Source organism: Thalassophryne amazonica, chromosome 17 (genome assembly GCF_902500255.1).
Source record: "Thalassophryne amazonica chromosome 17, fThaAma1.1, whole genome shotgun sequence".
Classification (NCBI taxonomy): domain Eukaryota; kingdom Metazoa; phylum Chordata; class Actinopteri; order Batrachoidiformes; family Batrachoididae; genus Thalassophryne; species Thalassophryne amazonica.
In genome coordinates, this window is record NC_047119.1 from 10,257,564 (window position 1) to 10,270,361 (window position 12,798).

Consider the following 12,798-nt stretch of genomic DNA (forward strand, 5'->3'; position numbering starts at 1 on the left):
GAGTCGGCCTGCAGAGCTTTAAAGCCCCGTGTTAATACGGCTGTAATTTAAATGTAAATTTGCCCACTGTTAAACACTGTTTCACCTGTCCTCAACACTCATTCAGTGAACGTACTTCATCAACAATCGTCAAACTTAATGAATCAAATGAGAATCTGCATAGTTGTATAGATTTTTAAAAAATATCCATTTCACACATATTCTCATCCACATTTTTACAGGCACATCATCAACGGCCCACTGGCAGACCGTTGGGTTATTTTTTTTTTTCTAACTGAGTTTGGAATGCATCTTATCCGCTTCTTTATTCCTACTGTGATAAAAACGCGCCTCTGTTCTGACTCAGTCATTTACGGCTTAATTACTAACGGAACCTTGCCTGTAGATTACTGTGCATTGCTACAGACGTTAAACCTCACAGCTTCAAATTCAGGTCACTGCAAACATCCTCGCAGCTTAAATCAAACTAAAACCTTATTTCAGTTGTTCACAGTAAACCATTTATGGCGCCAAATGTAACACGTTGTTGTGAAATTCCGCGTGCCTGTCAGGGAAGGTTGTTAAACTGCTCACAATTCAAAACATTCTCTGCTTCAAACAATTCCAATTATAATGTTGGATCAACAACTTCAAATTTAATTGTTTATTGTTATGCAGACTTTTTTTTTTTTTGCCTGTTTTTAATCAAAACTGAAGAACTGATTTGGAGATGTGACTAACTTGGAAGCACACCATACAAAAGAGCTTAATCTAGGCGGGTTTCCGTTACCCTCCAAATGCCCAAAAAGCATGTTTAAAAAAAAAAACTTAAATGGAAACACGATTTCCACTGTTATAGATCACATGATGTACACAAAGTCGTATGACATTCATTATGTGTGGATGGAGTAAGAGAGGAGAGACTGTTGAACTTTATAGGAGATGAAGTTAAAGCAGTTGATTTGTAATTATAGTTCTCATGAGAGCTCCGTTGGAATGGCAGTTATCACGAGAGGACAAAAATCCAGCAGTCGCATTCCATCACTCAATGAAAACACAATCATTGTGTGAAAGTGTTTGTCAACATTCTGAAAATATCACATAATATTTGTGCAAATTTGTCATGGAAACCCAGCAACTGTTCTGAAATAGGTGATATACTGATTTTCTTTTTGGATTATTATAAAATTTTTAAAAAAAAACCTTTAAAAACTGACAAAAATATACAATCACAACACCCCATAATGACAATGTTAAAAAAAGTTTTGCTAATTTATTAAAAATACAAAAACTGGGAAATCACATGTACATAAGTATTCACACCCTTTGCTCAATACTTTGTTGATGCACCTTTGGCAGCAATTACAACCACAAGTCTTCTTGAATATGATGCCACAAGCTTGGTGCACCTATCTTTGGGCAGTTTTGCCCATTCCTCTTTGCAGCACCTCTCAAGCTCCATCAGGTTGGATGGGGCCATTTTCAGACCTCTCCAGAGATGTTCAATCAGATTCAGGTCTGGGCTCTGCCTGGGCTACTCAAGGACATTCACTAAGTCATCCTGAAGCCACTCCTTTGATATCTTGGCTGTGTGCTTTGGGTCATTGTCCTGCTGAAAGATGAACCATTGCCCCAATCTGAGATCAAGAGCACTCTGGAGCAGGTTTTCATCCAGGATGTCTCTGTACATTGCTGCATTCATCTTTCCCTTAATCCTGACTAGTCTCCCAGTTCTTGCAGCTGTAAATCATCCCCACAGCATGATGCTGCCACCACCATGCTTCACTGTAGGGATGGTACCTGGTTTCCTCCAAACATGACGCCTGGCATTCACACCAAAGAGTTCAATATTTGCCTCATCAGACCAGAGAATTTTGTTTCTCATGGTCTGAGAGTCCTTCAGGTGCCTTTTGGAAAACACCAGATGGGCTGCCATGTGTCTTTTACTAAGGAGTGGCTTCCATTTGGCTACTCTACCATACAGCCCTGATTGGTGGATTGCTGCAGAGATGGTTTTCCTTCTGCAAGGTTCTCCTCGCTCCAGAGGAATATTAGAGCTTTGGCAGAGTAACCATCGGGTTCTTGGTCACCTCTCTGATTTAGGCCCTTCTTCCCCGATTGCTCAGTTTAGACGGGCGGCCGGCTCTAGGAAGAGTCCTGGTGGATCTGAACTTCTTCCATTTACGGATGATGGAGGCCACTGTTCATATTGAGACCTTCACAGCAGCAGAAATGTTTCTGTACCCTTCCCCAGATTTGTGCCTCGAGATAATCCTGACTCGCAGGTCAACGGACAATTCCTTTGACTTCATGCTTGGTTTGTGCTCTGACATGCACTGTCAACTGTGGGAGCTTATATGTAGACAGGTGTGTGTCTTTTCATATCATGTCCAATCAACAGGTGGACTCCAGTTAAGCTGGAGAAACATCTCAAGGATGATCAATGAAAACAAGATGCACCTGAGCGCAATTTTGAGCTTCATGGCAAAAGCTGTGAATACATGTGATTTCTTAGTTGTTTTTCTTTAATAAATTTGCAAAATTCTCAAAAAAATTCACATAATTTTATATTATATTTTTTTATATAATGTGGCCTTTATTGTAATTGTACAAATATACATATATACATTAAGGTTGCAACTGATCCAATCTGGTATCTGGATTGGCTTCTGCTACTGACGTAATTCAAGTATCAAAAAATACCAATCCAACCAGCAACGTTTTCCGATATGTGAGGAGCCACTGTCAATCCTGTCAACTGCTGCTGTTTCTTCTCTGCTTTGTTTGCTGCCGGGCATGAGGAGGGGAGGTTTTCTGAAACCGAGCAGTGTTCTTCCGCAGTGTACTAGCTGCGGGTAGCAGCAAATTTCCGCCCGGCACTGGGGTTCAAATTGTCTGTTCGTCAAGCGTGGATTTTCCAAAAAATGAATTGTTGCTGAAAATGTGTGCTGAAAAGTTAGCCACTTCAGCGTCCCGAGGAAAAGCCAGCTCAGATCACAGCTGAGGAGGACAGCGGAACAGAGATTCTGTCCGCTGAAAGGGAAAAAATTCCACTAAAGTCCTGCGCATGAGTGTTGCTGATGATACATTTAGAAATTTACAGTTGATTTTACAACTGAAAGGCTTGGTGTTTCCAACAAGTTCAAAGTTTGTGCAGCACGAAAACAGCGAGAGAGAGAAAGAGAGAGAGAGAGAGGGAGGGAGAAAGAAAGAGAGAGACAGAGGTAGAAAAAGAGAGGGAACAAGAGAGAAAGAGAGAGGGTGAACAAGAGAAAGAAAGAGAGAGAGCAAATTACAGAAAGAGGGAGAGGGAGAACTTCATTTAATTTTTACTCTTAATGCTTGCTTTGGCAATGTACACGTTTCCAATGTCAATAAAGCTTCACTGAAATTAAAAATTGAGAAGAAGAGACAGACAGACAAAGAGAGAGTGCTGTCTTTTCTTTTTAAGTCTATAAAAGAGTGATTCTTTAACTACGGGCACTATTGGCCTTGTAAATGTAATTTCCACCACACCATTGCCTTACAATATAAAGCGCCTTGGGGCAACTGTTTGTTGTGATTTGGCGCTATATACATGTGCTCTGATGTCACTGTTTATCTCCATAGAAACTACCCAAACAATCTTTCATACAAACTGTTTAAAGGGACATTACAGTGTTGTGGTGGAAATTACGGCAATAGTGTGGGACAACTACATTTTGTTTAAAAAATCACAACAGTTGTATGACATTGAATACCCCAATTATGTTTTGATTATTTTACTGATATTTTATTCAGAGATATTTTAAAACATTAGAAAAAACGTTTCTTTACCATTCATTTTTATCATTGAAGATCAAAAGTCTGGGTGTGGGACAAGCACAAAACGGCAATATCTGCATATAATGATGCTGAAAAAAGGTGAAAAAGTCATCATAGATTACTAGAACAAATTTCTTAACACACTTTCATTGTAAAGATAACTATAAAAGTGTGAAATTTCCCCTTTTTTCTGTTTTTCATACAATATGATCAAAGGACATAATAAGTGCCCGTAGTCTAAGAATCACCCAAAAATGCCTGAGCATTTCAGGCATTTGTGTTTATGTTAATCTCATGCATAACTCTGCATGCAAACTATTTTCCCCATCCACAGCCAACATATAAACTGAATAAAAAAAAAAAAAAAGAACCTTATCTGCAGAATGTTAACCGACAACAAACACAAACAGCTTCTCGTTCATCAGCCATTGCTTTCACAAAGGATTTCTGTGCTTTTCTCATCTGTAAAAGTACTGACACAATCGCATCAAAGTGGCCCGACAAGAAGTCAAGGATGACAGGAGTGTGACAGTGACGGCTGTGAGATCCGTCACAGAAAACAGATCCACGGGTGAGCACCGGAAAAGCATATACACGCCACACACTCGGAGCGCTCAGCGAAAAGGCATGCACAGCCTCTGGACCGAGGCCTACAGTCTGCTTCAAATCATTGCCAGGTGCTCACAGCCAACCGTGCACTGAGTAAGAGGGATGGGAGGGGAGAGACTTCAAAAGTAAACACTGCAATATATAGGCCAGTTATCCACATCTGCCACACGGAAAAACGAGCCGTTTGCAAAACAAGCTCAACCCATTTTCCTTCAAGTCTTCCGTTACTCCATCCATCCACTCTGTCTTTGTCACTAACATGGAACACTGCATTCTCATCACCCTTTTTCCCACCCGGCCCTCATCTTTTCTCATCACATGTGGAAATCGTGTCAACCTCCTTTCCTGTGTTAAACATCCGTCCTACTTTTGCTGGATCTCTGATTCTCTCATTTCTGTCACATCAAACTTCTTCTCCTGCACTCCCGTCACTGTCCACGTCCATGATTGCTCAGTTTACAACAACGCGGTCAGAATGATTAGTCAGGTAATGAATTAATTGATTGATTAAAACATATTGGTCAACTGTATTCATCAACAAGTGATTTATTTATTTAGAAAAATAAAGCCAACTATTCTCATAGTTTTGCACAAGAAGTGCACAGTGCCCTTCCAAAAATGGTGGTGAGCTTCGGGAGAGCAGAATGTTCCAAAATTATTTGTCCGTACATTATGCAAACCAGGACAAATTCAGATTTTTTTTAATTCATTTATTTTTCTTTTTTGCATTCCCAGCGAGTCTGATGCCACAGCTGCCTAGCAACCTTACAAATTTCTTTATCCTAAATGGGTTAGGATTAGGATAAGCCCCCCTCCCCCTTTTTAATGCATAAAAAGTTTAGAAATTTGAACAATATTTCCATTTCCAGACAACAACTTTAGAACTTCGACGAGTCTTGACCAATTATCACAATTCGGATATGGCCCAGGTCCAATTCTGGAATATTTCCAAGAAATCCAAGAATGGGTAATATTCCGCAATTGGACGTGAATTAAATCCTCACTAAAATCTTAATCTAATCCTAACCCTAAACAATTTAACATAAAATAATTTGCAAGGTTCAGAGGTTTAGACTGTCATACTGACACAGGCAAAAATGGTGGTCAGAAAAATTTCCCCCTAGTTTGCAAACTGCGCAGAACATTCCAGATCATGCCGAGCAACCTGGCAAATTATTTTACTTTAAATGGTTTAGGGTTAGGATTAGGGATTTTTTTCTTCCAAAATATACAGATTTGGAAATTTGAACAATACTTTAGCTTTCCCAGAATCTTGTACAGGAGCACAATTCCTACATGGTCCAGACCAAATTCCTCAAAATTTACCTCTACCAATGACGTTGGGCAGAGGTTATATTTTCGCCCCTGTTTGTTTGTCTGTTTATGAATAGCCTTTAACCCACAATTTTTCATGTATCATTTTGAACTTTTTACAGAGGATTCATATCCTGAAGGGCAAGAACTGATGCAATTTTCAGGGTCATGGGTCAAAGGCCAAACTCAGGAAAAATCCCTATTTTAATATTGAACATATGTTCAAAATTTTATACCTCTGTCAAAACAAAATCTAATTTCTTTCATATTTTAGATTATGTAGGAAGGTAACCTTTATTAAATGACAAAGTTTGATCTGGATGTGATCCAAATTACAGATTTTGTGGCCATTTAAATTTAACATTGAAAACCCCATTTAATGTATATTTTACATTATATCTCAATCAAACTTGCCCCAATCACTCTCATATTTGAAAGTGGGGTGCAGAATGACACTCACTATCACCTCACAAAATTTGATCTGGATCTGATCCAAATTACAGATTTTGTGGCCATTTAAATTTAACATTGAAAACCCCATTTAATGTATTTTTGCATTATAGCTCAAAATTTGATCTGGATCTGATCCAGATTGTAGATTTTGTGGACATTTGAATTTAATATTGAAAAGCCCATTTGGTGTATATTTTATATCATATCTCAATCAAAAGTGCCTCAATCACTCTCATTTTTCTGTTATGGATTTACCAACACCACCAACATTAGATGGAGGTTCCAATTTTATGCCTGTTTGTCTTCCAGTTATCAGTTGGAAACCAAGTGCCAAAAAACAATGACAAATTGTGCACAACAGAGATAACCAATGTTCTGTGAAAATTACCCAAAAAAGAATTCAGAAACTGAAAAAATTGGGGGGAAAAAACTAACACTACAAAAACACAGCTTAACATCATCTTGCTAACAAAATGTGAGTAAGAACAGCATATTATGCCTCTGGTGTGTATAAATAATTTATTACATGAACATATCAGAATTGAAATATTGTGTTACTAGAGTGGGGTGACTTCACTATGAACCATGGCATCTAATTTAGCTTATAAAAAGTCACTTCTAACAGGACTTTGACCTTGAAATTTTTTCCAACTTAAAATTTGGAATCGGAAACTAGTATTGGTTTTCGCTCTTCAAAACTGTGGAAACATAACCACATTCAGAAGATTAGTCAAAAAACAATAGGCATCAAAACAATACATGCCATCATTTTGTGCAACTCTCTAAAATATAAAGGGACATAAAACAGGGACAAACCGATAAAAATGTAGTTTTTGCCACCTGCCACATGGACGTGTCCGGACTTGTTGCTGGGAATGATCTTCATCACATGCATGATGGACATTAGGAGCAGGTGTGGCTGAAGTTTCATGTAGCCTGCAGTGAGTTTGTTAGCTTCTTTGAGTTGCACAGCCTCGGTTTGATGTCCGCGGCTACATTACATAAGCTAAATACGATTTTTAATCGGTTAATATGTTGTCAATTAGCCTTAGTTTCAGTCCTGTCAGATAAGAACACCTGAAGCCGCCCTTTAAACTGTTTAAAAACACGAAGGCACACCCGACAGACGACCCGGAGGAGGATATTTCACTAAGTAAAAAGATTAAATCATCATTACCACTAACATAATTACGCCTGTTAGCGGTAATCTTTTGTCCATTAGCCCGCCTGCGTGTTTTCCGTCTTTAGCCCGGCGGTCGGCTTAGGAAAGAAACGTCAATGAATGTATAATAAACTACAGTAATAACACAGTGGAGATGTTATTTTGTTTGTTTACCTCTTCGGGTGAAAGCAGGAGTTCAATTTTGTCCGCTCTCTCCCTCGAACATGCCACTTGTGACAGCCACGATGCAAACCTCCTCTTCGGTTATTTCCGAAAAGAGCCGAGCGAGGCCGAAGTCGCTCTCGGGTTCCGATCTGTTCGAACCAGAACACGCAGGACGTTGAACCGAACAGAAGAGACGATGCGTGGTGATGACGATCAGCTCCTCTGCTGTTGTGTCTGTCCGAGCCGCGGATCTCCTCCTGTGAGTCGCTCTCCTCCTCCTCCTCACTCGCTGGGTGTGTTTTAGGAAGGAAGGGGGAGGACCGTCACCTCCTGCAGGAGAGAGAGAGAGAGAGAGAGAGAAGGAGGATGCCAAGACCCCCGTGGACTTTTAATTAAGGTTGATTATGTGTGAATGCTTATTCAGATGCAGTTTTAGTGTCGTAGTATTTAGTTAAAAGCCAATAATCTTCAGTTACCCCACCCACCCACCCCACCCCTCTTAGGGCCCTCCTGGGGTCCTCATACCAGGCTTTGGGAAATTAGTTTATCTCTCTGTGGGTCACTGGTTGTGGAGCCACAGGTGTCCCAAAGAACCGAGATTTGACCTAAAACTGTGAGCATGAATAAATCCAATAAATTGAAAATGTCCCATCAAGACTTTATTTTATTGTCACCCATGAGGCAGATTTCAGCATTAATTTTTAAAACACATTAAAAGGATATCCTTCATAATCAAGTGTAAAAATGCGCCCCCTGTACCGTAGTTTTCAGACCTATGACATTTTTGTTGTTTTGCAGCAGTGAATGCCCATAATCACAGTCAAAAATGAAAGAGATCTACACACCACAATATAAATGTACAAGTCTGTCTGTAACAGTGTTTTTGACTATGTATGACTTCATCACATGACTTCATTATGAACATACGATCAATCACAAAGACTTTGCTGATCAATATACTGTATGCTTTATTTCATTCATTTAGACTTCTTGATTGTTGAGATGAACAAAGAAAGCTGTTTTTCTGACCATGTTTTCCTTGACTTTTGACCTTTGGCCAAACTACTCCAAAATCAAATCACCTCTAGATATCCACACAGGTAATATTCTCATCACGTTTGATCCATCTAGTCTTCTTGGTTGTTGAGATATACAAAAAAAGTGTTTTTGTCACTGTTGTCCTTTGACCTTTGGCCAAACTGCTCCAAAATCTAATCAACTCTTAATATTCATCAAAGTAATATACAAGGTCTGTAGTGAGCACCTTACATGGCAGCACCTTGACATCGGGGTGTGTGTGTGAATGGGCGAATGTGAGGCATCATTGTAAAGCACTTGTGATTCACATGTAAAAGTGTGATATAAATGCAGTCCATGTACACACACACATGCTCAAATTTAATCTAGGGGGCTTGCCAACAGCAACGCCCAATCACGAAGGGCTGCTAAATGTTATATTTTCCATACAACCAGCAGGGGGCAACAATTATCCATATTAAAATGGTAAAAGGACTGCATTTCTATTGTATCAAACAGCAGTGTCAGTGTACGGCCATGCAAAGCACTTATCTGCACACTGGGAGCAATTTAGAGATTAAGAACGTTGCCCAAGGGACCTTAATGAGAATGCACAGTATTACAAAAATAGTAGTGTCCGCTTTGAAAATGGCATTATTATTATTATTATTATTATTATTATTATTATTATTATTATTATTATTATTATGCACATCATGGCAAAGATATGTATTAACATAATACTGAAATTTTCCAGAATTTTCTTTGGAGGGTGCTGGCATCAGCTGACTAAATTTTAATGTTTTTTCACTCATGCAAAGTAATACCTCCTGAGTTATTATTATATATTACAGTGTTGGATACTGCTTATTACCAGAGACAAGTCATATTAAAAGAACCGTGTTACAATATATGTAAAAATCATTCAGCTGCTAAGGAAGTTTTGAAGCAGTTTATCTTGGTTGATGCTGACTAATACATGTATGTATCTTGTCCTAATATGATATTCTTTATGTCAAATGTGATAACCAATTAATAACTTGAAGCTTTGGCTTCAGCCTGCACCTGTTCAATTTTAACTGGTTATTTTTATCATGGTATTCTGAATAAATCTGACAGAATAATATAATTTTATCAGTGAATAAAATACACCTCCATATAACAATAAAAATGACAAAACTTATCTTCAAATTAAAAGGGAAAAAAAGAACAAGAAAAATAAGTGATTTCTTTGAAGGTGAACTGACCACTGCATGACAACGCAAAGACTGTAAAAACATAATTAAATTCAGCCCAGTTTTCTTCTAACAATGTAGTTTTATCACCTAAAAATGTATGTATAATTTCTAAAGGTGAAAAGTGCTCACACATTGATGATATTTTTTAATAAATACTAGATATGTTACTATTTTATTAAACATTTTTTGCACAGTATTACTTTGCATCAGTTAGGTCCCATAAAAAAATATTAGTTTATCATCGTTGATCAGAAAAAAGTGATGAGGGTGGGTGTTTTTTAATCTATTTATATTTTTTCTTAGAAAGAGGTACATACAACATCATTTCAACCCTGAAAAATGACACATACAGCACCTGCAAACCAACTGAGCCACTGAAAATATCAACCATTTTTAAAATAAATCTTTTTTTATGGGGCCTAATGTGTTGGCGGCGGGTGCTATATATTTTTGTGAGTTATTACGTTATTTGATCAGACAAAATTCCTCATCCACAATTTAAATTTTACACAAGTGTGTGCCATGGTTTAGAAGATGTTGGGGGGGTGCACCCCATGGCACCCCCTCGAATACGCCCCTGCAAAAGACACCCACAAAAAGCATAAATCAGGAAATACGTGTCCATTTTAACATCATGAAAGGTGTCCCCGACACGTTTGAGCGTTGATTTGAAAAGTTTCAATCATACATTTTAAAGAAATCCGGTAAAGAATGTAGTCTTGAGTGGCAGCAAAGCCACAGTCCCACTGTAAAACCTGCAGCCTTACTGCAGGCCCTTTGGTTTGTATGGTCGGGTAGCTGTCCCGTGGCGGTCCAGTTTAATCTGGGGACATATTGCATGTGTCACATTGAGTCACGTCTGTGGTACCGTGTGACGGCGTTTTTGTGGTTAAGCTCCTTACTGGGCTCCCGGGGCCGCAGAGTTATTATTCTTATTTGTTTTTAGCACACATGTGGTGATTACAGAGCTGGTGCTCTTTATCAAGACACAATGACAAACTTGTTGCACTTCGCCTCAGAGGAGCGACATTACAATAGTTACATTATTGTAGAAGCAGCCACAAGAGTACGTATTCTGTTTTTTTCTGTTGTTGTTGTTTGTTTTTTCGTCCTTTCACATATAGATCTGTAACCTATTAAACATTCATCTTTCCTGATTATATTGTTGTCTATATCAGGTTAAATTTTTCTCACAGTCACATTCTGCCATTCACCTTCTCAGTGTGCTGTTACTGGGATAATGTTTAACAGCTTCTCTGATTTATTCACAGACCTCTATTGGAAATGAATGACAGTTTGGGCGAGCAGCTTCTCCATTAAATATTTCATGGAACAACACTGCCACCTAGTGGCCGGGTTACATAACTGAACCTAATGAAGGGACCAATACAATACAAAAAGTTGATAAAAAAAAAAAAAAAAAGGATTGGTCTATTTTTACATTTATTTTAATTCATGAATTTTTGAATCTGTATTATTATTATTATTATTATTATTATTATTATTACTACTACTACTACGTCGGCCAAGAACATAATAACATCATCAGCGTTTATATGTGTATTTGTCTTTCTGTCTTTTAGCAGGATTACATCAAAACCGCTGCACGGATTTTGTCGAAATTTTCAAAACAGATAGATATTAGGCCACAGAAGACTCGATTAAATTTTGTGGGTGATCTGGATCAAGATTTCACTTTAAGAATAAGTATAAGAAGAACTTTATTAATCCCAAAGGAAATTGTATAAATAGACTTTGAAGGATTACATAAAAACTACTTCATGGATTCTCACCAAATTTACACCACAGATAGATGTCAGGACATGAAAGACTCCACTGAACTTTGGAGGTGACCCAGATCCTGATTGACAGATGTCAGAAATCTCTGATTGCTCTTGTTAATTGTGTCTGTTTTGTGTTTCAAGAATGGTTTGATATAAGTGGATAGAGAAGTATTTGACTTTTCTAAATTTTATTTTAATTAATGTATTTTGAGTCTGGAATATTATTATTATAGTACGTTTTAGTAAGTTTGTGGCTGTTTTGTATTTCAAAATGGTTTGTTTAACTCTGTCTTACACCCTTGACAGACTGCCAGTCTGTTGCATGGCCACATGTAGTCCAAGACATATTCAGTGACATGGAAATGTTCATTTATCATCCCCAGAATCATCTAAAGAAAACTGGTGGCAAAAGCCATAATTTATATTCAAAATAGTACTTTATTTAGTTTGTACAATTACGTATAGGCCCTGAAAAATGAGGCATTATGTGTTTAAAAAGCTATAACCCAAAAAATTATTTAAGTGATATTTTTCATCTTTTATTAAATTTCTTGAATTAAAGCTGATAATTTGCTGTGCAGTACAATCACATCTTGATTTTTTTCTGAGTGGGTGTGTGTGTGTGAGTGGGGGAAAATAACTCAGAAACACCTGGATGGATTTCCTTCAAACTTGATGAGGACATTACTTGGATAGATATCTAGAGATCACTAAAGTTTGTAGTAGCATATATATATATATACACACACACACACACTGTATCTCAACAACCAAGAAGCCTGGATGGATGATCTAAAGCATATACTGATCAGCAGAATATTTGTGATTGATCAGTATGAAGACTTTATAATTAAGTCACGCAGTCAAAAACACCATTGCAGACACGTGCATATTGTACATTACTCTGGTGTGTGGAGTGTGTATGGCATGAATCAGCCCTCTGATGCCATTCATTCAATTTCAAATCCATTTTGGTGATGTACAGAGGCAACATTACAAAACAAATTGTGTCACTGTCCAAACATGTATGAATCTTGCTGTAGATCATCAGGATGGGGCCTTTAAAATGTCATTTTAACAGGTTCACTGTTAAATCTTGTTGGAGTGTTGGAGTTGTTTGTGACTTAACTCTCAGAAAGTGTCATTTTTACCCTGACCATGAGTTGAGTGACAAAAAGAAGTTGTTGAAACATGTACTGAGTTTTCTGGGGTGTGTTATGACAGTGCTGTCTCTTCATAACCAACCTGAGGCCTTTTTCCTCTAATGGCAAAG

General features: G+C 38.0%; 1 protein-coding gene across 1 annotated transcript in view; it reads right to left on the reverse strand.

The window, feature by feature from the left end:
* enc1 (ectodermal-neural cortex 1) overlaps positions 1-7,715 on the reverse strand; it is a 29,142-nt gene extending 21,427 nt beyond the window's left edge. The window contains exon 1 of the mRNA XM_034192068.1: positions 7,496-7,715. The gene's annotated coding sequence lies outside the window, so the exon portion shown is untranslated. The remainder of the gene's footprint in view (positions 1-7,495) is intronic.
* Between the last annotated feature and the right edge of the window lie 5,083 nt (positions 7,716-12,798).